Genomic DNA, 22,789 nt, shown 5'->3' on the forward strand with positions numbered 1-22,789 from the left:
TCCTTTAGGATGGACTGGTTGGATCTCTTTGCAGTCCAAGGGACTACTATGGTGGGACTATTAAATAAAATCTGTCTTCACTGACTTTAACTACTAGTCTGACTTTGTTTTTCTTTAGTAATCAGAAACCATTTTATCTTGAAGTCAGCCTAGTCTCATGAGGGGGCCACTAAGAGGGGATTGTTTGCTAGCTTGGGCTTAGAGTGAGTTAAAGTTGAGGATCTTGTGAAGGAGAGAAGCTTAACTAAAGTCTGATCAAATTAGATGAATGGTCATTTTGTTTCAGTTTATTAGTGGGGACAAGTAGCTCAGCTAATAATTTATGAGAATAAAAAAAAAAAGGAACTTCAAGAGCCTCTGTTTTGGGCTACGTAAATGACAAAGAGATCTGTGAGTCTTATTTAAACCATATAGGAAGGATGGCCCTTTGCAATAAACCAATTCACAAAAGGGTGAGGGGGTTTCATAATTGTTGCTGTTTTCCAGAAGCACAGGGCTCAGACAACATTCACTACTATCAGTGGCAAGACACTTCAGGACACCAATCTTTTTTTCACGGGTTAGAAAGAACTACCCAGTCTAGTTAAACATAAGTTCCTTGCTGAGTGATGGGTTAGAATAAGCCAGGTAAGTGGTGCTTGGGTAGAAACTATTAGCCTGTGAGGATACAAATCAATACCTGTGTGAGAAATTTCACAGGCTTCCCTGGTGGTGCTAGTGGTAGAGAACCCACCTGCCAATGCAGGAGACATGAGACTGCTTCCATGGGTTGAGAAGATCCCCTGGAGGAGGGCATGGCAACCCACTCCAGTATTCTTGCCTGGGGAATCCCCAAGGACAAAGAAGCCTGGAGAACGACAGTCCATAGGGTCTCAAACTGAAACGACTTAGCATGAATGCATAAGTAATTTCAGGTTGATCCATCTTGTAACAAAAGGAGTACAAAAAGAGAGAACTGAGTAATGTCACGATAATGATGAATTTCATCTGAGCCCTGTGCTCCTGGAAAACAGGGAAGGTTAATAAGTTACCCCATCCTTCCTGTTCCAGGAAATGGTCTACTACAAAGAACCACCTTTTGCTATGTGACTTAGATAAGACTCATTGACTCTCATTTACATGTTATGAGGAGAGACATAGACCTTCCAAATTCTTATGCCTTGCCTCGTAATTAATTTGTTGAACTGTTTTGTCCCCACTGATGTATGGGGAAAATATGCCTATTAACCAAATTTTGGTTAAGATTCTGTTCTTCCCCCAAGTCCCTGAGCTTGACTCATCTGCAGCCTGAGCTGAAATACAGCCTTCTCAGCCTTCTGAGAACAGGCTGACCTCAGGATAAAATATTCTGTGATATACTTACTATCCCATAGGACCACTCTTTCAGCTAACTTCACCACACTCAGTTCCTTCTAGCTGTTTTTTCCTATATAAAAGAAAAGGTTTTTGCTTAATATTTGAGACTTGCAGATCTTATGTAGTAATTCCCTGTATTGCAATAGCTCCTTTGTCTCTTGCAATAGTGCTTTTGAATAAAATTCCTCCTTACTGTGTTCCAATTTGGTTTTTAACAGTGGGGAGAGTGGCAGGCAGGGGACAGATCACTGAGCCTTGCTATCCCAAGACAATGGCAAACCACTGAAAGTTTTAAAAAAGAAAGTGATAAGATCAGATTTGCATAATGAAAATCTTTCAGGCCTAAGGGAGGCCACTTGTATGGTTGATGGGGCTTTCACTGAAGAGAGAGAGAGAGAAGATTGGGGCAGGAGGTGATAGACTCATTTTGAACATGGTGAATTTGTGATGACCTGGAGACATTCAATTAGAGCAAGAGATGTAATTCTGAAGCCTAGGGGAGAGATATGTATCAGAGAACTAATGGTACATACAATATTATCGAAGCCCTGGAGTAATATGCTCTTCAATTTCAAACTATAACATATAGGTCTCTTCTCTTTTCATCTTGGCTTTCCCTAGATCACCAAAACAATTTTAATCCCTATTTTTGTCTCTCTTTGTTCTTCCTTCTTTAAAATATATGAACATGGATGTATAAACCACAAAAGTAAACTCCACATCAATAAAAAACTATCTGAATATTTATTATTCCTTATTCCTCTCAGGCCATATAGATTCATTTACTATTGTTGTTCAGTCACTAAATCATGTCCAACTCTTTACAAGCCCGTGGACTACAGCACACCAGGCTTCCCTGTCTTTCACTATCTCCCAGTAGTTGATCAAACTCATGTCCATTGAGTCAGTGATGCTTCATTTAGCGCATTTAAGTAGGTGCTAATTGCTTTCTCATAACGAAATGGAATAAGTACCAAATTCTGTTTGAAACATTTACCATACAAGTGTCTAACACAGGATCAGCAACTTCTTTAGTCTTAAGTATAACAGGTTGGGTAGAGGAACTAAGAAGTGTCTAAGGGCTTTACTACATGCTATTATAGAAGTCATGACGCAAAAGAAAGCCAAAAAAGTGAAAAGACATTAAGAAAAAAAGTATTGGTTTTACCATACATCAAAACCAATACAATATTGTAAAGTAATTAACCTCCAATTACAATAAATAAATTTATATTTAAAAATAAGAAAAAAAGTAACAATGTAGAAGATAAAAGAAAAAAGAGAAAGAAAGGTCTAAAAGCAGAAATAATTAAAGCACTCATAATGGAGAGTTTTAAAGGATAAGGTGGTTGGTGATACCAATATTCATGTCAAGGGATTGCCACTGATTTACAATACTAAAAGTTTAATTTTAAAACAATTTAGTTAATACAATGGCACCCCACTCCAGTACTCTTGCCTGGAAAATACCATGGACGGAGGAGCCTGGTAGGCTGCAGTCCATGGAGTCACTAAGAGTCGGGCACAACTGAGAGACTTCACTTTCACTTTTCACTGTCATGCATTGGAGAAGGAAATGGCAACCCACTCCAGTATTCTTGCCTGGAGAATCCCATGGACAGAGGAGCCTGATAGGCTGCTGTCTATGGGGTCACGCAGAGTCGGACGCAACTGAAGCGATTTAGCAGCAGCAGTTAATACTGGAAAATAACTTTGTTATGGTAAACCAACTTGGCAGTACAGTTACTGCTTATCCTAGATCTTTACCATTCTGTGGCTACAAAATAAGGTTAAATTTACCTTAAGAGCAAAATAATGAAATCTCCAACCAGTTTGCTGAAATATTGAAGTTGAATCTGGTCTCTGTACCCTGATATCAAATTAAATCTCAAAGGCAGAGTTTTGCATAAAGTAGAAAAGAATAGCTTTATTGTTTTGCCAGGCAAAGGGGGACACAGTAGGCTAAAACTGTGGGCCCTGACCTAGAAGGGATAGTGAAGAATTTTATAGTAATGGTTCAAAACAGCTCATGGATATTCTTCTGATTGGTTGGTGGTGAGGTAAATGGGAGTCAGCATTATCAACCTTCTGATTCCAACCAGTCTACAGTCTATGTGCTTATGGTTGCCATACTGTTAACTTCTCCCAGCTGGTGGGGGTTTCAGTATCTGCAAAGCAACTCAAAAATACTGTGTTTATCACTTGAGGGAGAACCAAGACCCTGCCCCAAGGCTGCAATTTTGTTTCTTTTGAGTGCTCCTCCCATGTCTCCCTTCCTTAATTAGCAACTGTTTGAACCTTCTCCTTGGAACTCAGGGAAGGTCTGGAGGCTGAATAAAAATTATTTTCTATAATCAAGAAATGGATGACAGAGAAAGGCTTTTGTGCCCAGGAGCTCCACAGAGTCCTGCTTGCTCTCAGTCTGTGTGTGTGTGTGTGTGCGCGCGTGCGTGCACATGTGATTGCATGTCTGTTCAGTCACTTAGTCATGTCCTTCTCAAACACTTCCCCAGTGATTTTAGGAGGTTCCATAAATAAATCTATGAGCTCTAATCCCTCCCTTTCTCTGTGATCCACTGTCAACATACTATGCCCATTAGTACACTTGATATAGCCCCTCCACAGCAATTACTTATCATGAAAGTCCTATGTATGGGCCAAGACAGCTGCTTCCAGATCCTCCCAATATTTTCAATCAGTCACACGGAACTGCAGGTGCTGAGAGCATCTTCTCATACTCAAATCTCTGCCACAGTTTTAACCTGAAACTATTTCTTTGTGCAAGAATCTTACCTAGGCTCTTTTGAACAAGTTTGTCTTCTATCCCTCTCTCTAAACTTTTAATTATTCAATATACTATGTGTCCAACACCGTATCAGATGTCAGAGACAGAATGCTCAAGAAGACATTGCAGTCTTTGGCTTTTGTGGAGACTATACTCTAATGATGATGTTAACCCAAATAATGAAGGCTTAAGTGCCTTATGGGAATTGCTTTCTATAAAGTCTATTTTGATTCTCACTTTATAGTCTTAAAGTCATTAAGTTGCTCACTAAAAGTCACAAAGCTAGTGAAGGCAGAACTGATCTTTAAGTCCTGGTCTGACTATAAAGTCCATGCTCTTGACTCCTAATCAGTTCAGTTCAGTTCAGTCGCTCAGTCGTGACTCTTTGCAACCCCATGAATCACAGCACGCCAGGCCTCCCTGTCCATCACCAACTCCTGGAGTTCACTCAAACTCATGTCCATCAAGTCGGTGATGCCATCCAGCCATCTCATCCTCTGTCGTCCTCTTCTCCTCCTGCCCCCAATCCCTCCCAGCATCAGAGTCTTTCCCAATGAGTCAACTCTTCACATAAGGTGGCCAAAGTACTGGAGTTTCAGTGTTAGCATCATTCCTTCCAAAGAATACCCAGGGCTGATCTCCTTTAGAATGGACTGGTTGGATCTCCTTGCAGTCCAAAGGACTCTCAAGAGTCTTCTCCAACACCACAGTTCAAAAGCATCAATTCTTCGGTGCTCAGCTTTCTTCACAGTCCAACTTTCCCATCCATACAGGACCACTGGAAAAACCATAGCCTTGACTAGACGGACCTTTGTTGGCAAAATAATATCTCTGCTTTTCAGTATACTGTCTAGGTTGGTCATAACTTTCCTTCCAAGGAGTAAGCGTCTTTTAATTTCATGGCTGCCATCACCATCTGCAGTGATTTTGAAGCCCCCCAAAATAAAGGTGAGGGTTTCAGTATCTGCAAAGCAACTCAAAAATACTATGTTTATCACTTGAGGGAGAACCAAGACCCTGCCCCAAGGCTGCAATTTTGTTTCTTTTGAGTGCTCCTCCCATGTCTCCCTTCCTTAATTAGGGTTCTAGCCAGTACTACAGTTTTAATTACAATTTATTTTCTAGCATGACAGAGTAAGATATTTTCCACTATTACCCCATCTATTTCCCATGAAGTGATAGGACCAGATGCCATGATCTTTGTTTTCTGAATGTTGAGCTTTAAGCCAACTTTTTCACTCTCCTCTTTCACTTTCATCAAGAGGCTTTTTAGTTCCTCTTCACTTTCTGCCATAAGGGTTATGTCATCTGCATATCTGAGGTTATTGATATTTCTCCTGGCAATCTTGATTCCAGCTTGTGCTTCTTCCAGCCCAGTGTTGCTCATGATGTACTCTGCATATAAGTTAAATAAGCAGGGTGACAATATACAGCCTTGACGTAGTCCTTTTCCTATTTGGAACCAGTCTGTTGTTCCATGTCCAGTCCTAACTGTTGCTTCCTGACTTGCATATAGGTTTCTCAAGAGGCAGGTAAGGTGGTCTGGTATTCCCATCTCTTTCAGAATTTTCCACAGTTTATTGTGCTCCATGCAGTCAAAGTCTTTGGCTTAGTCAATAAAGCAGAGATAGATGTTTTTCTGGAACTCCCTTGCGTTTTCAATGATCCAGCTAATAGGCCTCCTGAAAACAAGTCTACTGGGCTGGACAGTTTATAAGGATCACATCTATTAGAGTCCTCACCCACTTTCTTTTTCATTAACTCCTTTGTGTGAATTCAGTGCTCCTCTCTGAGTTTGCTTCCCAAACTCCATTAAGAGCTTAGGTATATATCAAGGTATAAACACAAATCAGGGTATAGGAAGTAGGCAGAAAGGAGATATTCTGTGTATTAAGAGCATCTGTGAAAATCTTTATAGGCCAAAAACCCTTTCATACTAGTCTAAAAAAAAAACTTTCTGATAATAATCACCACATGAAATACCTTTGAGACTGGTGCCATATCTTTTAACTAAATACTGATAATCAACCTGCTCTAAAGAGAGCTCTTCTTGACCATTGGAAATCCTTTTGGTTATAAACAAGATCTAAAGAGAAAGGGTACAAAGGCAAATGTGATCTGAGTTTGGGATGTCCTTGTCAATAGGGGTTCTCAGTAAGTCACCACACAAGTGCTTGCTGGAAGTTGAGCAATCATCCACATTCAAAGGAACCAGTGGGTTCTGCTCACTATATTGTGGCTTTTGAATTGTTTCTTTGATTTTGAAGATTGTTGTATGCTGAGCCATTCCTGCTTTTACATTTGGGCTCCTCTATGGTAAGCAGTATACTTCCAAGACTCTTAGAACACTCTCCCTGTGACTTTCTGTGATAGACATTGGAGCAATGAAATCTACTCCATGGAGTAAACCCTCAACCTGTTGGGGTTCTAGCCAGTACTACAGTTTTAATTACAATTTATTTTCTAGCATGACAGAGTAAGATATTTTTTAAAGTCTAAATTGTTCCAGTGCATTTAGATTATACTCTCCTTCATGAAATGCCAATCTCCTTGGAACCAGAGTCTAAGATTTCTTCTTTTGCTGATATTTTTAAAATTTTGTCTAGCATACGGGGTAGATGAAAGTTCTCTCTGTACAGTGCAAAACCAGTCAGGTGAGGGAAGAAAAACATGCCAATCAACTGATGGTTTAAACTCTACTTGACCATTGGGATTACTTGATACTCAACAGAATTGACTGAGTCACACACCTACTAAATCAGAGTAGTCATAGTCTATGTTATCCAATATCATAGTCATGTAGCTATTTTAAATTTAGATTAAAGTTAAATGAAATTAACATTTCAGTCCCTCAGTACAACTAGCCCAATCTCAAGTATTCAATGGCTACAGGTAGCTAGAGGATGTTGTATATCGGACAGCACAGATATAGAGTATTTCCATTATCACAGAAAATTCTATTGGTCAGTGCTGTCTTGAGGATAAAACTGCCATTGCTTTATTGAGATAATTCTCAATGAAAGTTGAGTTAAGTACAACTACTCTGGGTAAATGATCATTTCTACTCTTAAGAAGTTAATATTTCCTTAAAACAGATATGTGTATCCCTACAAATTGTAACATGAGGCAAAGATGCTAAGTGTTCTAATTATACGAGCAAGGACAGGGCTATTCTGACTCAGGTGAAAGGAAAGTCTTACTGTTGGAGGTGGCAACGAAGCTGGTTTTTCCAAAAGGGTCAGATGAAAATAGTTAGAAATTGACTGGCTGGTGGGAGGACTGGGGAGGAGCAGAAGAACCATTTCAGCAGAATGTGAGCAAAGGACACTGAGGTGGAAAGCTTTGAACATGCATGGGGAAGTGTAATTGTTATATTGGTGGCTGGCATATGCTTGTCAAGCTCATATCTCAAAGTCTAATTCTCTTGATTCCTTTATGAAACACTGTAGTTTCAGTTATTTTAATATTCATCATAAAAATGCCTTTTTGACTTCCCTTGTGATTTGAAGATAAGGCTGCAATCTAACTACTGCTGCCAGGCTAATATTTCATATACATATATATATGAAAAATATATATGTATATATATATATATCAGAGATTTAATTTATAATAAAACATAACTACAAGCCATCTAGCTGTTTGTGTACTGAGCAATACATTCTATTTCTGTAGGCAATTTTATAAGAGAAGTCAAATTGTAAACACAAGATTGCTTGGAGAGCCTGAAATCTGAGCAAGGGAGTTAGTAGATGTTCTATTAGCTAGTGTCATCCAGCTATGACAGCCTAATGCATCTATCATCACTATTAGAATTTACCTGGATGATTCTTTCTTTGAGACAATGTATATCATGCCATTCCTGTCTTCAGAATCTGCAACAGTTTCTTGTCTAAATTAGTAAATCTAAACTCCTCTTGTTGAGTGGAGGAGCTTGGTAGGCTGAAGTCCATGGGGTCTCTACTAGTCGGACAGGACTTAGTGACTTCACTTTCACTTTTCACTTTCACGCATTGGAGAAGGAAATGGCAACCCACTCCAGTGTTCTTGCCCAGAGAATCCCAGGGATGGCGGAGCCTGGTGGGCTGCCATCTATGGGGTCGCACAGAGTCCGACACGACTGAAGCAACTTAGCAGCAGCAGAGTACATAACATAACAAAACAGTATAATGCAGCCATTTTGATGTGACCATTTTAACATAGTCATTTTGATGCTAGGACCTTTTGATGACACTGCCTAAGTGAGAGCATTTTAACATAGACATATTTGACAGATTCTAAAACACAAACTACTAAGCTGTCAGCTGTTTTGTTTGTTATTTTTTAATAATCAAATATGGAATGTAACATCTGCGACCCCAACCTGTTCCCAATTTTTTCCTATATCCACCTAAGCACATTCTACTCTGTGTCTCCATGCCTTACTCAGTAAATGCTCAGTAAGCATTTATTGAATAAATTAATGACTGAATGCTAGGCAATTGTTACATTGTTCCATACAGTTGCTATAGCTTTCTATCTTTTCAGAGTGAAGAAACTTTCCTTTAACCTGTATCTTATTGTAAGAAGTTTTGAAAGGTGATTTTTTTTTTCCTCTGCTTAACTTATTTAGATGTCTTGTGGTAACTTTTAACCCCTATGTATGCAGTCCAGTAACAATCCACCAAACAGCCTGATTTCCAACCAGTTAGCCACTCCAGGAACCATGAGAGATATCCAAGCATATTTTTCTATTTGTATTAATGTTTAAAACATGGCAATACATAGCTATATTGTTCATAGCATGAATTAAGATTTGTGACATTAAATTAAATGACATCACCATCATAGTATTTCACTCTAAAGCAACTCTTCTTCTTTTATTTATCCTGATGAGCTTTTATTGCAAACAGGAGCAAATAGTCTTTATAAAGATCATCAGTGGCTTGATACTTGCTAAATCCAATGTAGTTTTTCATACATTATCTTCTTTGTCCTCATGAAGTACTTGAAACTTTCATGTATCATTCTTCTCCTGGGTTCCACATCATCACATTCTACTGGTTTTCCTTCATCCTTTACGATTTTTCTTTTTTGTCATCTTCACTGCCTTCTATTCTTCAAGCGACTCTTTTCATGATAGTGACCCCAAGGGTCTCAAAGGCTCCTCACATTCCTCACATTGAAAACTAAGCTCATGTATTTCATACCACTCCCATAAACCTGATCTCCATTCAAGATTCTTTAGTTCTCCTCCCCCCAAAATGTTATCACTTTTAACTAGTTTTTAAACCAGAAAATCAGAAGTTAGTCTTGTTTCCTCTCTCTTTTTCACTTTTCCATGTTATTCATCATCAAATCTTTCCAATTATACTTCCTAGATAGCATTTTTCTCTATTTTGTTATTTTCATCCTAGTTTATTCCATCATCATCATCATCTCTCACTTGTTCTAAATGGTCTCCTTAAATCTAGTCTTGCCCTCATCTAGTCCATTCCTTACTTAAGTTGTTGTCAAATTGTTATTTTTTCAAATAAAATCTGATCATGTTGCTTCCCTATTTAAGATCCTTGCATAATTTCTCATTGCTCTTAGAATAAAGAACAAAATCTTTAAGATATCTAGCAAAGCCATCCATGATCTGGATTTTGTCTCACTCTCTAGCTTCATCTCAGGCCATTCTTTGCTTTGCTTATACCAGGTTTCTTAAATACGAAGATTTATGTCTTCCATCTCCTTGGGAAAATTCTTAGCTGCTATTGCTTTGAATATTGCCTCTTCCCATGCTCATTATTCTTTCCTTCTGGGATTTCTATTAAACATGCTTTGGGCAATCTTAACCTATCCTTAACCTCTCCTTTCGATCTCTCTCTTAAAGTTGTGTTCAGGATTATTTTCTCTGGATCTGCTACTTATTAATTCCTGTTAGCTTTTGCTCGTGATGGTTTGTATATTGATGTGCTTTGTGCTTTTGGATTCTGAATTTGTGTCTGGTAGGGTTTTTATTGTTACAATACTTTGTGGCAATCCTGAAATGAGTGTATATCCTTCTGGAGACATTTAATACTTGTGTTTGCCTCTGATAACTTCCTTAGAAATGTCACAGAGTGGGCTCATTTCTTATATTAATTTATTAGCTTTGGTGTTCCTAGAATATATAGGTAGTGGAAAGCTGATATGAAAGAAAATCTGTGGCAACTAATTTTCAAGGAGAAAAAAACGTACCCTAGATAATATAGGCAGACTTCCGTTGTCAAGGAGTTTATTTTTCCCTAGTTCCTCCTTATGCTTAGGGTGTGGATTACACAGAATCTTGTTTTCTTTTAAGAGAGTCTAAGTCTCAAATTCTCACTTCTAACAGACCCTAGGCTTTCTTGCTTCTATATGACCATTACACTCCAACTCCCATTTATGAAGAACAGCAAATACTCTCAAATCCACTAAAGTGTACATTCATTCAGATTGATATACTTAGTCAATAAACTTATTAATGTCTGCTATGCTAACATTATCATATGCATTGTAGATACTGTAGATTTACCACTCTGATTTTGAAGTTCCTATTTAGAGCCTGTTAAGCAAAAGAAATATCAAAAACTTAAAAATTAAGTGATAGTATAGCTATTGTCCCATTCAGTGTAATACTGGAGCATTGGATAAAGGGCTCAAGAATGAACTATTTAATATTTTAGGAGAAGGTATTTAGTTTGACATAATATTTACTTTTGACTAGGGCCCAGAATCTGAAAAGATTCATGTAAGTTAACATGAATCTAACAAGCTAGTTAGATTTTGTCTAGCAGATGTGCAAATCATTCCTATCAGGTAAAAAATTAATAATAATAATAATCTTAATGAGTATAGTATTTTTGCCATATGGGACATTAACCAATTCTGTATCTAATATGCCTGACTGTTAAAACCCCTATTTCTCTAGTTCTCCTTTGACCTAACTTTACCATCCTGCTTATTCCCCTGTTAATGAATTAAATTTTTAAAACACACCTACTTTATATTTGTATGAGAATCATATTTATAACTTTTTATGTATCATGTTTATAGGCCCATAGTAATTTCCTTTACTGCAAGTTCTGATATGCTTATAAAAGGATGCTTGTTATAGTCATTCCAGCATTGCCAAATGTTTAATAGTAGGAGATTGTCTGTTCATCTAACCTTTCATATCTATAGAAAAGAAACACAACTCCTCCTCTGTGCTTTAAGCATACTGGCCTTCTTTCTTTTCTACAGAGTTCTACCATTTCTCTGCCCTTTAGTACTTTTCTATCCCTGGAATTCTCCTTCTAATCCTATCTTCCTTTTGTTTGGTTAACCTCTACTCTTCCTTCAAATCTCAAAAGTTATTTCCTTAGGAATCTTTCTTTGACCACCTTCAGCCCCCCAAAATATTTCAGATTTCTCTGCTATAGGATTATTTTTTTAGGACCCTGTACAGTTTCTTCACAGGTACTTATTAATATTGTAATTCATTAGGCAATTTTTGTTTGACATCTATTTCCCCACACAAGGTGGTAACAATAGACTGTGTCTCTTTTCTAACGGTTTTCTTCATTGGTGCTGCTGCTGCTGCTCAGTCGTGTCCAACTCTGTGCGACCCCATAGATGGCAGCCCACTTAGGCTCCTCTGTCCCTGGAATTCTCCAGGCAAGAATACTGGAGTGGGTTGCCATTTCCTTCTCCAATGCATGAAAGTGAAAAGTGAAAGTGAAGTCGCTCAGTTGTGCCTGACTCTTAGCGACCCCATGGACTGGAGCCTACCAGGCTCCTCCATCCATGGTATTTTCCAGGCAAGAGTACTGGAGTGGGGTGTCATTGGTGCTACTGCACCTCTTTGTTAAGAGTTTATTTAGTGAATTAGCAAGTCTTCATTATCTTCTTTCTCCACAGGTGATCAAATCATGCCCATGACTTCAATTAACATCTATGCTGATAATTCCTGAATCTATACATATAGCTTATGCCACATTCCATAGTTCCAGGTTCATGTTTCCAATTGTCTCTTAAAGATCTATACCTGATTATAGTATAGGTACTTAATTGATTCAAAAGTTAAATCACTGTCTTTTCCTGCAGATCTGTCTTCCTATTTCATATTGTACCACCATCTACATAGTCATCAATATAGGAAACTCAGAATCAACTTTTTATGCCTACTTGTCTTTCATTAACTACAATTAGTCACTAAATTTTGTCAACTCTACCTCCAAGGATCTTGATTATATTTGTCCTTTCTCCATGATTTTCTCTTAGTTGAGTTCTTCATTTATATTATTCAAATATTCCCAATAGTTCTCATCTCCCTATCTGTTATCTACACATTATTTTTTTTTCTAAAATACTCAGTAATATAATTCTGCAACTGAAAACCCTCAATGAAAAAAATTTTTAAAAATTGTTTAAATTTTAATGCTCCCATTACCTATATGGAAATAAAATTTAAATAGAATTTTAAAAAGTAAAATTTAAGTATCTTAGCACAACATAAGTAGCTCTTCACAATCTTAACTAGATTTATATTACTATTTTCATCACATTGGTCAATTTTGTTCTTTAAGAATAAGGTTATTTGTTCATTCTTGAACATATCACATGCTTTCATGCCTCCATAGTTTGTTCAGATACCCTGTACCTACAAAACCTTTTCTATCCACTATCTTCATTTAGCAAAATCACACAGATCTTTCAAGGCCAATTCTTTTCTGTAAAAACTTTCTTATTGCCTAGCTTTTCAGCTTTCCTCATTCCTCTGCAGGCAAAATTAGTTCCTCTATCCTTTCTGGTTTTTTTAACAGAACTTTTTCTGCTGTATTTGTATATAGCTTGGCAAAAATTGTAATATTATAGATCATAGGTGCATAGCCAGAAACAGCTAGGGCTTCAGACATGTTTGGCCATGTTCTGATGAACTGATGAGACAGGCTCAACTGAAGTCTATTTTCTGAAGAGTCTTCTGAAAAAAAATAACTCCAGCTGTGTCCGCTGCTGGGGTTCAAACATATATGGGCATGTCAAGCAAGTCTAAGGATTAGCTAAACAAAAATCTATTTGGAGAAAAAAATGAAGAGGTTTCATAAAAGAATTATCTTTAAAAAAAGAAATAGGAAGGCACAATGAACATACTAATATAGGAATATTTTGCAAAGGGAAATAATTTTTTGTGTGTTCTTTTTTTGTGTTTGTTTTAATATAGCACAGCCTGTGTTCAAATCTTCAAGGATTAGAGGTCTAATATCAAAAGGTATAAAAATAGTGAGTTAAAATGTACACCTGTGGCAGATCCATGTTGATGTATGGCAAAACCAATACAATATTGTAAAGTAATTAGCCTATAATTAAAATAAATAAATTTAAATTTAAAAAAAAAAGAAAAAAAAATATGTATTGTTTAGACCCAAAGTGGAATCATTTAGGCTAAGCCCCATATCAGCAAACCAAGACTTAATACCTAACTTAATTACAATTTCAACCTCTCCCCAAAATATAATCTCAAACTCATCAATCTCAATTTCCTGGTCAGCAATAGTGAGGTAGTTTGCCTGATAAACTCCTTCACATCCCACAAAAAAAGATGAAATAATTTGCTCCTTTTTTGTCCCCACCCCCTTGGCTTCCCTGATAGTTCAATTGGTAAAGAATCCGCCTGTAATGCAGGAGACCCCGGTTCAATTCCTGGGTCTGGAAGATCCCCTGGAGAAGGGATAGGCTACCCACCCCAGTATTCTTGGGCTTCCCTTGTGGCTCAGCTGGTAAAGACTCTGCCTGCAATGATGGAGACTTGGGTTCGATCCCTGGGTTGGGGAGATCCTCTGGAGAAGGGAAAGACTACCCACTCCAGTATTCTGGCCTAGAAAATTCCATGGACTATACAATCCATGGGATCACAAAGAGTCAGACAGTTTACCTCTGCTGAGCTTCTTTCCATTTACTAGATGAGATACTGCTTGATTCATGAAATGTTGAATAAAGCTAATGGTATCTTTAAAAAATTATTGTATTTAATTTTGTTTTTTAACAGACTTGGTAGCAGTAGTAGGATCTGAAGTGAACTTCTGATTGATTCAGAAACAATGACAAATACAGCTGTGGCACCCGTGAGCCCTTTTGAGTTCTCTGTATTTTTCACCATATCTGAGAGCCATGGATAAGTTTCTCTTGCTTTCAAGCTTCATTGTCTTTGCTGTGAGCTCTTGATCTAATGCACATTCTAGATCCCAGTCGACAGTTTCCCATTTGTTTGGAACCCTAGCCTAGTCCATAGTCCCCATTTGTTGAAGTGTGCTCTTTCAATCCTTTCTCCAGTACAAGGTTCCATGGTAGATATTACTGGAGGTGCACAGAGAGCCTTCTCTTGGTCAGGACACATTAACATCTCTTGAATACTGCTGATATATTAAGGTGCACATGTTTGTCTTTTGTGTAGATAAGGCCTATTGCTAATAGGGATCTCAGAAGGCCTTCTGGATGGTTGAATCAAGCGCTTACAAGCTATTAGAATACTCACCAACTAACTTAGATTCCCATGTTAAGATAAGTTGGTCACAAAATGGGTTAGATTGACACTAGGTCATCTGCCAACCTCAAGAAACCTTCAATGCAATGAAACATACTGTAAAATACTGAACAATCTCCAACCCAGTAGAATATCCCTTTTAGGTATTAGTTTGGCTCTAAGAAACCCAGAGGTTTAAAATAATGGAATTTTTAAATTTCAAAGAATTGTACATACCACGTTTAGGCAAACCTGCTTATTTTATATCTAAAAACTGTAGTCCTAGAAGCTGTAGTTCACCAGAAAAAATGACAAAATCATACTAAAAACAACCTAAAGTTACAATGGTCATTATGCAGAATGTTGTAATTAGATAAGATTATTCATTTAAAAAGTATACTTGAAAATAAGGGTTCCCTAATCAACTAGAATGGGATACCTAATTTAAGTGGCATGTAAAGCTTCCAAAGTCTTCAAGATTCCAAAATAGCTTCACTGAAAGATGATGCATTGCAAATAAAATAATGAAAAATAAAGAACACAAGAGACACCTAAAACAAAAGACTGACTTAACTGCTACTACTCCCATCTATCCTCCATTATTTGAGTATTAATTTTAGTAATCTTCTCTTTGGGATATCTTTCCACTCTCAAGAAACTACAAGACCATAAACAAAATTATGCCAAGTTAGTGGCCTTGCAGATACCCTCATATCTACCATCAAAAGAGAGCCCCTCTCAAAGTTGAGGAGACTCTGGGATTTTCTAGTTAACTGCTATGTTATTCTTTTAAACAGTCAAGAGAAAATAAAATTAAAGTTAATACACAGCCTTGCCAAATTCTGGTAGATAGTGGAGCTACACTGTCTACTTTAAACTCCACTCAGAACTTGCAGATGGGATCCTGGAAAAACTGGCAAAAGCTGGCTAAGGGTGAGAAGTCTTATAGTCAGCTCTCCTAAATCTCTGTCTGTAATATCCAATAAAGAGAGGAAAATAAAATATCTTTTGCACCATCTTTGGGGTTGCTTCTTGAGTCAAGTGGTTGTTGAATACTGCCAGAAATGAAATACTTACTGTCTGTCCCAGCTAGAAACAAAAAAGTAGCTGTGTGGTCAGAAACTGACCAAATTGAGGAATCAGATTAAAAAAAAAAAAAATTAGGCCTTCACCTCTAAGCTAAAATAAAATGATAGAGGGAGGTGTGGCAGGGAACTTCTAAAGCCCTTATGAAAGGATTTATGCGTAGATCAATTTATGATGTCATTTAAGATGCAACCTAATTCCTAGAGAAATTGAAAGCAACAGTCCTTATCTTACAAATCTTTGAAAAAACAGAAATGTGGCTTCAGGAACTCTATGTAGGTCATCTCTTTAAAATATCAACTTTGGGGAGGTAATTCTCATCAGGAGAAAAATAAAAGGGGAAAAAGTTATATTGAAATTTAGGCAAATAAAAAATCTTAAGTATCTTTTTCAAAAATATAAAAAGTTGTAGTCATCTAAGGAGATAGTCTTAAATTATTCCAACTTGTGTAAATTAAATTTAGATCCAAATCTCTTCTATAAAAAGAGAGATGTTAATCTAATTAGGTTATTTAATATGTTAAATTATATGAGAAGCATTGCAAAACAAGAAGTAATACCAAGACTTCTTTATCTGATATTTGTATACACACATAAGTGTTCCAGAAGTTCTGTGAAATTTCTGGAAATTTAATATGTTCTGGTTTACTATTATCACTCACAATTTCAGTTATCATCTTAAAATGTTATATATCACAGAAATAACTCCATTTCTTTATCAAATGAGCTCATAAGATCTTTAACTGATAACTCTGATGTCATAAAACTTAACTAGATTCAAGCAGAATAAGTATTAATTACATGGGGGTGAACGACCTGTGGAAGACTATAATTTTTGTGATTTTTTGGTTGTTGTTTGAAACATTACTGATTCCTTAAGGCTTTGTTTTTCTAGATGTAAAGAAACCTTTTGTCTTAAGCATTTGATGATTTACAGCAATTTGGTAAAGTATACTTTTGTAAACAAAGATGAAACACTAATTTTTTTCTTTTGCCTGATCCCTTCATAATTTGGAAACTCTTAAGCTTTTTTTTTTCATGAAAGTATAAATAATTATTTGCTTAAGTTCAATAAAAATATTTTCTCCTTGTTATAGGACACACTTGGAAATATTGGCTAAATTATCAAATCTTACAGCTGAGATTTGTGTATAAATGTGTATAGAATCTAATATGACCAGACAACTTTAAGAAACTACATGGAAAAATCATCCTCGTACCTTGCTTATAGGGTTCCCAGCAGCCTTCAGGAGGGTAAGGAAAGTCATTGTCTGGCAGGCCCAGGAACCTCAAGATATTTAGGGGGGACTTGAGTAGAAAGGAATTCACCCAAACTATATATATTGCGGATAAAATCTAATAGTGAATTCTTGCCTTGGCCATAGAGGCCTTTAAGAGTTCAATCTGAGATTTCTTATGAAAATTTTCAGCAAACTGACTTTAAAAAGAGTTTATATGTTCAACTGTCATTTTTGCTGAACTTATATACATAATTAGGCCAAGTTTAATGTGAACAAATTAGTTTTACTCTGATTATTTTTGGTTAAAATCATAGACAAAAGTCTTATGTTTACATCTCTGTAGATGTTACATTCTACTCCTGTTAATTATTTTGGGGGTTTTGTTATATGCTTGTAAACTGAAATGGATGCTGAATTCTTCTATTTCCCTCAAATAACTGGCAACAGTTCTCCAAACTAACACTGCCAATTTCTCTCACTCTTCTGATTTGGAATCACTAAGAACAAAGATTTCCCTTGAGTACCCTTCAAAGGAACTACAACAGAATTTCCTCACTACCTAGATGGCAACCAAACTTCAGGGACTTGAATCTTAGATATACATCTCACAGCAGAAGAAGTCTCCACCTGACATCTGAGTCTGTACAGCAGCTTGGGAACTCAAAATCAAATTGACTAAGATGAGAAGTAGCCTACATCAAGGTAGATTGCTTCCTCCCAAGACACCCAATCAAGACTTCATACGCTAAAGAAACATGAAACTTTCTTCTCCTCCACCCTCCTTTACTCAAGGATTGTCCTGGAAATATAGTGCCATAATCCATACTTACACTCCTAGGCAGGGTAACCTCTGGAATTCAGAACAACTTTTTATTTCAGGCTAGAAGATTTACCTTCCAAATGCAGTGAAAACTTAAATGACTCATGGTTTGAATGGGCAGATGCAAGAGTCCCTAAGAATGAATCCATTAGCAGTGCCACCTAACTGGAAGTGGTCTATGCCCTGATAGGGTTTATCTTTGTCCGTGTCTCTGGGAGTATGGGTGCCCGGATGGCTAGATAACCTCTTTGGTTATCTAACCATGTCCTTCAGTTCAGTTCAGTCGCTCAGTCGTGTCCGACTCTTTGCGACCCCATGAATTGTAGCACGCCAGGCCTCCCTGTCCACCAACAACTCCTGGAGTTTACCCAAACTCATGTCCATTGAGTCAATGATGCCACCCAGCCATCTCATCCTCTGTCGTTCCCTTCTCCTCAGGCCCCCAATCCCTCCCAGCATCAGAGTCTTTTCCAATGAGTCAACTCTTCGCATGAGGTGGCCAAAGTATTGGAGTTTCAGCTTTAGCATCAGTCTTTTCAAAAACACCCAGGACTGATCTCCTTTAGGATGGACTGGTTGGACCTCCTTGCAGTCCAAGGGACTCTCAAGAGTCTTCTCCAACACCACCGTTCAAAAGCATCAATTAAACTGAGAATGAGACACCTCATCCATCAACTCCTCTGAATTTACATCACTGAGTTATAAGGGACCTGCTAGGAGATGTTCATGACTCAGAATTCACTTCCTTTGGCAGGGCCCCACTTCCCTGGTTAGGAGTAAATGTAACTAAGAGTATGAACTGGAACATCTCCTTAACTCTTAAAAATGTTTCATAAACCACTATTAAGACAATAACTGTCCAACAAAAATCCTTAGATTTTCTGCCAAAGTTCTTGATAATAGGATAGTTCCTGATTGTCTCTTAGCTGAACAAAGAAGTGTCTAAACTATAACCAGCACTTCCTGCTGCACCTGGATTAACACTTCTGGGGAAGTTGAAACTCAGTTATGTAAGATCACTGAATAAGCCACTTGGCTTAAAAAGGTGACTCCTTCAAGCTTACTCTGAGTTAATTGATTTTGATTGGGTAATGTGTTGGCAAAAATAATTTCAAAGTGCACTCCAAACACTGGGAATGATCCTGTTTGTAATAATCATAGTCTCCCCAGCACATGTATTCTCTCAAAAGGTTTAAATGCATGTCTATAGCCACTAATCACCAAACAAATAATCTCCTAAGACTGAAACACCAGAAAAGATGAAGAAAATGACTAGTTAAAAGATTGTGAATTGGAAGTTATGACTTAGGAATACCACACAGAGATCAACAAACTCTGTGAGAACTTCAAAGCCATAACTGGGAGAGGTGCTAATACCTTAAATTTTGATTACATGTCTCAGTTAAGGTGGGAGTTTGAACAAAAGGGGAGAATTGTTTTAAAAAGAGATAACAGATTCAAAATGGAGTCACTTGTACTAAGCCCCATGTTATAAAACCAAGACTTAATACCTAACTGAACTGCAATTTAAATCTCCCCCAGGAATTTTATTTTTATTTTTTTATTGAAGGATAATTGCTTTACAGAATTTTGTTGTTTTCTATCAAACCTCAACATGAAACAGCTATAGGTATATATATATACTCTCCCTTTTGAACCTCCTTCCCATCTGACTCCCCATCCCACCCCTCTAGGTTGATACAGAGCCCCTTTTTGAGTTTACTGAGCCATACAGCAAATTCCCGTTGAATATCTATATGGTAATGTAAGTTTCCATGTTAATCATTCCATACATCACAACTTCTCCTCCCCTCTCCCATGTCCATAAGTCTTTTCTCTATGTTTGTTTCTCCATTGCTGCCCTGTAAATAAATTCTTCAGTATCGTTTTTCTAGATTCTGTATATGTGCATTAAAATATGATATTTCTCTTTCTCTTCCTGACTCACTTCACTCTGTATAAGACATTCTAGGTTTATCCACCTCATCAGAACTGACTCAAATGTGTTCCTTTTCATAGCTGAGTAATATTCCATTGTGTATATATACCACAACTTCTTTATCCATTCATCTATTGATAGACATCTAGGTTGCTTCCAGGTTCTAGCTATTGTAAATAGTGCTGCAATGAACAGTGGGATACATATGTCTTTTTCAATTTTGGTTTCCTTGGGGTATATGCCTAGGAGTGGGATTGCTGGGTCATATGGTGGTTTTATTCCTAGTTTTGCTTTTTTTTTTTAAGTAATCTACATACCATCTTCCATAGTGGCTGTATCAATTTACATTCCCACCAACAGTGCAAGAGGGTTCCCTTTTCTCCACACTGTCACCAACATTTATTGTTTGTAGACTTTTTGATGATGGCCATTCTGACTGATGTGACGTAATATCTCATTGTGGTTTTGATTTGCATTTCTCTAATAATGAGTGATGTTAGGCATCTTTTAATGTGTTTGTTAGCCATGTGTATGCCATACTTGGGGACATAATTGCACTCATCTCACACACTAGCAAAGTAATGCTCAAAATTCTCCAAGCCAGGCTTCAACAATACATGAATTGTGAACTTCCAGAAGTTCAAGCTGGATGTAGAAAAAGGCAGAGGAACCAGAGATAAAATTGCCAATATCCACTGGATCATCAAAAAGGAAAGAGAGTTCCAGCAAAACATCTACTTTTTTCCTTTATAGACTATGCCAAAACATTTGACTGTGTGGATCACAACAAACTGGAAAATTCTTAAAGAGATGGGAACACCAAACCACCTTACCTGCCTCCTGAGAAATTTGTATGCAGGTCAAGAAGCAACAGTTAGAACTGGACTTGGAACAACAGACTGGTTCCAAATCAGGAAAGGAGTGCGTTAAGGCTGTATATTGTCACCCTGCTTATTTAACTTATATGCAGATTATGTCATGTGAAATGCTGGGCTGGATAAAGCACAAGCTGGACTTAAGATTGCTAGGAGAAATATTGCATTCATAGATATTTACAATTGTTATGTCTTCCTCTAGGATTAATCCCTTGATCATTCTTTATCGCTTGTTAAGAGTGAAAGTGAAGGTCGCTCAGTCATGTCCAAATCTTTGCGTTCCCATAGTATAAACAGCCCATGGAATTCCCGAGGCCAGAATACCAAAGTGGGTGGTATTTCCCTTCTCCTGGGGATCTTCCCAACCCAAGGATCAAACCCAGGTCTCCCGCATTGCAGGCGGATTCTTTACCAGCTGAGCCACAAGGGAAGCCGAAGAATACTGGAGTGGGTAGTCTACCCATTCTCCAGGGGATCTTCCCAACCCAGGAATTGAACTGGGGTCTCCTGCATTGCAGGCAGATTCTGTACCAACTGAGCTATAAGGTAATCTTCTTTACTTTAAGGTCTATTTTGTCTAATATAAAGATTGCTACTCCAGGTTTCTTTTGCTTCCCATTTGCATGGAATATATTTTTCCATCCTCTCACTTTCAGTCTATATGTGTCTTTAGATCTGAAGTGGGTTTATTGTTGACAGCATATATATGGATCTTGATTTTGTATCCATTCAGCAAGTATGCGTCTTTTGGTTGGAGTATTTAATCCATTTATATTTAAAATAACTATTGATATATATGTTCCTAATGCCATTTTCTTAATTGTTTGGGGTTGATTTTGTAGAAATTTTTTCTTCTCTTGTATTTCTTGACTATATAAGTCTGTTTAACATTTGCTGTAAAGCTGGTTTGGTGGTACTGAATTCTCTTAACTTTTGCTTGTCTGAAAAGCTTTTGATTTCTCCATCAATTTTGAATGAAATCTTTTCCGGGTACAGTCATCTTGGTTGTATATTTTTCCCTTTCATTACTTTAAGTATACCCAGCCATTCCTTTCTGGTCTGCAGAGTTTCTGCTGAAAGATCAGCTGTTAAATGTATGGGGTTTCTCTTGTATGTTATATGTTGCTTCTCCCTTGCCACTTTTAATATTCTTTCTTTGTGTCTAGTGTTTGTTGGTTTGATTAGTATGTGTCTTAGCATGTTCCTCCTTGGGTTTATCCTGTTTGGGACTCTTTCAGGTAGTTTGCCTATTTTCTCTTCATTTATTTGGACTTTTGTGTTTCTAGTTTGTTCCTTCATTTGTGTAGTAATTCTATGCCTTTTCATTATTTCTTTTTTAACTTATTGTGTTTGAAATCTCCTTTTCCCAGCCTTCAAGGTTGAATTCTTTCTTCCTTTTGGTTTCTGCCCTCCTAAGATTGATCCAGCGGTTTGTGTAAGCTCTGTATAGGGTGAGATTTGTGCTGAGTTTTTGTTTGTTTGTTTTTCCTCTGATGGGCAAGGCTGAGTGAGGTGCTAATCCTGTCTGCTGATGATTGGGTTTGTATTTTTGTTTTGTTTGTTGTTTAGATGAGGTGTCCTGCACAGGGTGCTACTGGTGGTTGGGTGATGCTGGTTTTTGTATTCAAGAGGTTTCCTTTGTGTGAGTTCTCACTATCTGAAACTCCCTAGGGTTAGTTCTCTGGTAGTCTAGGATCTTGGAGTCAGTGGTCCCACTCCAAAGGCTCAGGGCTTGATCTCTGGTCAGGAATGAAGAGTCTACAAGTGGTTTGTTATGGCATTAACTGAGATTAAAACAAATATCCAAAAAGGAGAAACCAAAGATGAACCCCAGACAAATGGCAGTTACAAAATCAGGCAAATAATAATTAAAATAATGACATATACACATATACAAATACAGCCATGAACAAAGTCAAAACAGTCAAACAAAAATAAAGAAGTACAGTAGACTGGCCTGGCAAACAAAGGAAATCAAAAATTATATTTACCAGTTAAAAACAAAACTAACTAAAGCACAAACTGATTTTCAAAACTAAAGCAAGGTGCCAAGTGGGGAATACAGCAATGAAAACAAAACTAACAAATATGTTGAGAGGAAAGGAAAGAAAGAAAGAAAGAAAGAATAGGTATGAAAAGTTAAATAGAGGTAGATGAAAAAGATTCATATACATTAAAGATTAACTGCAAGGGGAAAA

This window comes from Bos indicus x Bos taurus, chromosome X, assembly GCF_003369695.1.
Source record: "Bos indicus x Bos taurus breed Angus x Brahman F1 hybrid chromosome X, Bos_hybrid_MaternalHap_v2.0, whole genome shotgun sequence".
NCBI classification, from domain to species: domain Eukaryota; kingdom Metazoa; phylum Chordata; class Mammalia; order Artiodactyla; family Bovidae; genus Bos; species Bos indicus x Bos taurus.